Here is a 5,184-nt window from a genome sequence, read left to right as displayed (position 1 = left end):
TGCTTAATGGGATGAAATTTAACAAGTCCAAATGCCGGATTCTGCACTTAGGATGGAGTAATGCTGGGCACAAGTCTAAATTGGGAGAGGAGTGGCTGGCTCTGCGCTCTGCAGAAAGGGATCTGGGAGTGCTGGTCGACAGCAGGCTCAACAGGAGTGTGCCCTGGCAGCCAAGAGAGCAAACTGCATCCTGGGGTGCATCAAACACAGCATAACCACGGTCAAAAGGTCCTTGAATGTGTCCAGAGGAGGGCAAAAAATTTAGTTTAGACTGGACATTAGGAGGCATTTCTTTACCGAGAGGGTGGTCAAACCCTGGAACAGGCTTTCCAGAGAGGTGATCCATGCCCCAAGCCTGTCAGTGTTTAAGAGGCATTTGGAAAATGCCCTTAATAATTTGCTTTAACTTTAGGTCATCCCTGAATTGGTCAGGCAGTTGGGCTAGAGGATCATTGTAGGTCCCTTCCAACTGAAATAGTCTATTCTATTCTATTCTGTCTATTCTAAGTTCAGAGTTATGATGTTTGTCTTCCCAAGTGACTGTTAGGCATGATGGAGCCCTGCTTTCCTGGAGATGGCTGAACACCTGCCTGCCGATGGGAAGGAGTGAATGAATTCCTTGTTTTACTTTGCTTATGTGCACAGCTTTTGCTTTAATTATTAAACTGTCTTTATCTCAACCCACGAGTTTTCACACTTTTACCCTTCCTATTCTCTCCCCCATCCCCCTGAGGGGGGAGTGAGCAAGCGGCTCTGTGGTGCTTAGTTGCTGGCTGGGGTTAAACCACAGCTGCAGACAGCTGAAGTTAGGGGACATGAACCCTGGCCTTCATCACTGTAGTTTAGTTTGGTTTGGTCTTGCATATATTCTCATCACAATATTCCCTTGATATTCAGTGTTGCATACCTTGATTTGAAAGCAACCATTCTGTGACTTAACAACACATTATAATGAAAATAACTAACACTCCAGTCCACAATTTCTTTTTGCAGGTTTCACATTAATTTTCTATGGTGACTGTGTTGTCATTCTTATTATTACTATCCCATCTTCATCTCCAGGAAGAACCCTGGAGATCTAGCAGGAGAGAGTACAAGGAGAGGAGAAAACAGGAGCCCCACAAGCAAATGCAGCCTCCACATAGCTCACAACAGATTGCAGAACTCCTCCCTGTTTTACAGTGGGAAAAACTGATTTTCAGCTAGAAAAAATAGCCAAATTAAAGCAACAAACCAATAACAGGCACCAAAGTCTGATGCTCCTCAACACCACACTTGTGATCTAACCTCTAGGGGCCTTAACAACAAAAAACATAACTAAAACGGGTGCTTTGAAATTCTGTATTGAGTGTGTTGATTCATGTAAGCACTGCAACATAACCTGTTTAACAGATTTGCTTTTAATTCTGCCTTTCTTAAAATATTCCTTGTTCAGATTTAATATTGCACAAAGAAGCAGCTTCCTGGTGTGTACTAAGGACACCCTGCCTACGTGTCTGCTTCTGAAAATAACTCCAAGAGCCTTGAGCTCCTTAAAAATGTGTGGACCAGAAGAATTTCTCAGGGGTATGAGGATCCCTGACTAAACACCCTGTATTACTGGAGATTTCCAACCCGTGACCAGTAAACCTTCAGACTTCTATGAGTTCCCACCAGTTGGACTACCTAGGAGAAACCAAGTGCTGAAATGATATATTTTATAAGTGAAGCAAATAAGCAGAGATTATTCAGAAATTAGTTTTCAGATGCTAACAGGGCACCAGATATTCCAGACAAGCATTTTTTTTAGGGAGGGAGGGACAGAGTTTGCTAGCTTTCTTTTTTGTTTCTTTCATTTTTTCAGCCATTTTCCAGTAGGATCAAAATCCTTGGACATGAGGAAAAATTTCTTTACAGAAAGAGTGGTCAAACATTGGAACAGGCTGCCCAGGGAAGTGGTTGAGTCCCCATCCCTGGAAGTATTTAAAAGACGTGTAGATGCGGCACTCAGGGACATGGTTTAGCGGGCATGGTGGTGTTGGGTTGACGGTTGGACTCGATGATCTTAGAGGTCTTTTCCAACCTTAATGGTTCTATGATTCTATGAAAATGTCTGCAAAAATATGAAAGTGTCTTTCAAACCTTGTTTTGCTGTTGTTCTTCAATCCAATTAATTGCCTGTGTTGAGTGCCAAAGTTCTTACATGATGTATTACCCCTTGATTTTTGTCCCCAGCATCTTTCCTGTAACATCCTGATCCAGTTCTTACCCCATTACTTCAGATTCTTGTCAATGCTTCATTATGATGCAGATTTTTCTGTGAAATCAAAACCATCTCTGCCCTAGATTTGTTTTATGCAGAGCAAGGATTGCACAAGAAAAGGGATATTTCAGTTCACTGACTGACCTATAAACAAATAAAAAATTTCAGTTCAAATTGACCAGAAATGAACAATTTTTCATCCCTGTGGGAATGGCTATGTATCCTTATAATCAGGGCAAAGTCAAGACAGGATCAACATACAGGATATTAATCCCTGTTTCCCATCAACAAGTTTCACAACCTCTCACCTTTTTTTTTGAAGGATACCATTTTCCTTCTGCATACGTGAACTGAGCCGTGCACATAATTTCTTCAGCCAATAGTTCTGAAGAATTTAATCCAGAATCATAAGTAGTGTAACTTTAGAGGTCTACTCAATCCATTCCCAAATATGTTGATTTACAAAACTAAAGATACCGAGCTAGTATTTGAGCTCAGTCAGAAAAGTTACAAAATTAATTTCCAAAGTGTCACATGAATTGAACAGCTGTTGATTAACCTAATCAGTTTTTTTTTTTTTTAATTAGAAAGCATGTTGTTTTAATTAAAATAAATTTCTGTGTTGGAAAAATGAAAACAGACTAATTATAATAAAATAAAAGTACAAGGTACTTCTATTTCTAATCCATGTGGTTAACTTCCAGAAAACTAAAGTGAAGATATGGCTTAGACTCACTCTCCCATTTCCACCTCCTTCTTTCCACTGCTAAATATGACAATTTCCTTTCAAGGTGGATATGGCACAGCATCTCAATTTCACCATGCCAAAGAGTCTTGAAGAACAAGTTTGGGAACAAATAAATAATTCAACTCAGAAATGTGTAACTACAATTTTTCCAAAATGTATCATTGAAGAAATTTTAGTTGGTAGTACGCGTTCCATGCCAAGGAATGCTTAGTGCAATCTTTATCAGAACACTTTTTTAGGAATAAGTCAATGGACAGCTTGGGAATATGTCGAGGAGACAGTTTGTACACAGTAGTATGAGGTATCCAGCTGGACATTTGCAAACTGCATCTCAGCTGTTCCTTGTCTGCATGTGCCAGGTGCTCTTACACTGCTCTTTTGTATTTCCGAAGGCCATGACTGCAGCTGGCACTAGAAGTCATGCCAGAGCAATAGGTCAGGCACAAACACAAGAACTGCTGGACATTCAAGAGTTGCTGACTATTCCCCAAGCCTGTAAGCGTTTAAGAGGTATTTGGACAATGCCCTTAATAACATGCGTTAACTTGGTCAGCCCTGAATTGGTCAGGCAGCTGGACTAGGTGATCATTGTAGGTCCCTTCCAACTGAAATAGTCTATTCTATTCTATTCCGCTTCACTTTTCATTAAAATGAGATCTGTAAACAGGGATTCTTTATTTGACAGGGGGCAAAGCATAAGGAAGAATTAAGAGGTTTCAGTGGTGGAGTCCCAGGCATCTTCTCTTGCAGCCAAACATTTCTGGCAACCTTCTCTCTTGACTTAGATCACAGAGCCCAGTCAAACATGACGACTATTTTTGGAAGGAGTTCTGGAGTGATTAAAAGATGTAATCTTTCTCAAACCCACCACAGCCTTGCTACCCTCTCCAACCTGTTATTGCTCCAAATCTTTATCAGTGAGAATGGCTCTGCAGAATAGGAGGAAAACTTCCAGCCTTCTCATCTGCATACAGAATTTGGTCTTTTCCTCCTTTAGACTGCTAAATGAGAGAGGCGATCTTCAAGTTGAATTGCTCTGAGTTGTGAGTCAGCTCACAGCATAAATACAGCTGGAATGTACACAAACGATTCTGCTCAATCCAGTGGTGCAATTTCCCATTAAGCTAATTAAAGTTTCATCTTAAGAAATCCTACTATCTGAAGAGATGTAAGCTTGTGTTCCTATTCCTACAAAGGGAGTTGTAGTGCAGACGAGGGTTGCCCTGTTCCCACCGAACACATTCGATCAGGCACTTCCCTTGCACTACAGACTGATCCCTTTCCAGGATCTTGCTTCGTTCATGCGAACAGTCCTTTCTCACTTCACTTGTGTGCAGTGGGATTCCCCACATCAAGGTTTGCAGCGTTTCCTTTCCAAGATGCGATGTGGGGAGGGAATAAAGCCAGAAGAGAGAGAGATTGCAACTGGATATGCTGATACATCTTTGCTACATAGCAGTAAAAAAGCAAATACTTGTCTAGCAATTCCTTAATTCCTGTTATTGTACCAGGTAGAGTTCCTCATGAAAGCTGACTTTCTTCTTCCAGGTCTGTTTATCATGATACATGTGGGATCAAGCCAACCATTTTTACTCATTCCTCTCTCCTTCTTTCTAACATAGTGTCATGGTTTAACCTCAGTTGGCAACTGAGCACCACGCAGCCGCTCGCTCACTCCCCCCCGGTGGGATGGGGGAGAGAATCGGAAGGGGAAAAGTGAGAAAACTCGTGGGTTGAGATAAAGACAGTTTAATAGGTAAAGCAAAAGCTGCGCACGCAAGCAAAGCAAAACAAGGCATTCATTCACTGCTTCCCATCGGCAGGCAGGTGTTCAGCCATCTCCAGGAAAGCAGGGCTCCATCACGCATAACGGTGACTTGGGAAGACAAACAACATCACTCCAAACGTCCCCCCCTTCCTTCTTCTTCCCCCAGCTTTATATACTGAGCATGACGTCACATGGTATGGAATATCCCCCCGGCCAGCTGGGGTCAGTCGCCCTGGCTGTGCCCCCCCAGCCTCCTGTGCACCTCCAGCCCCCTCAGTCAGCAGAGCATGGGAAGCTGAAAAGTCCTTGACCAGTGCAAACACTACCCAGCAACAACCAAAACATCGGTGTGCTATCAACACCGCTCCCACCCTAAATCCAACACAGCACTCTGTACCAGCTACTAAGAAGGAAATTAACTCTATC

The sequence above is a fragment of the Aptenodytes forsteri genome, unplaced genomic scaffold (assembly GCF_000699145.1).
Source record: "Aptenodytes forsteri isolate BGI_AS27 unplaced genomic scaffold, ASM69914v1 Scaffold182, whole genome shotgun sequence".
In the NCBI taxonomy this organism is placed as follows: Eukaryota; Metazoa; Chordata; class Aves; order Sphenisciformes; family Spheniscidae; genus Aptenodytes; species Aptenodytes forsteri.
The sequence above is the reverse complement of the archived record's forward strand: the minus strand, read 5'-3'. Positions refer to the sequence as shown.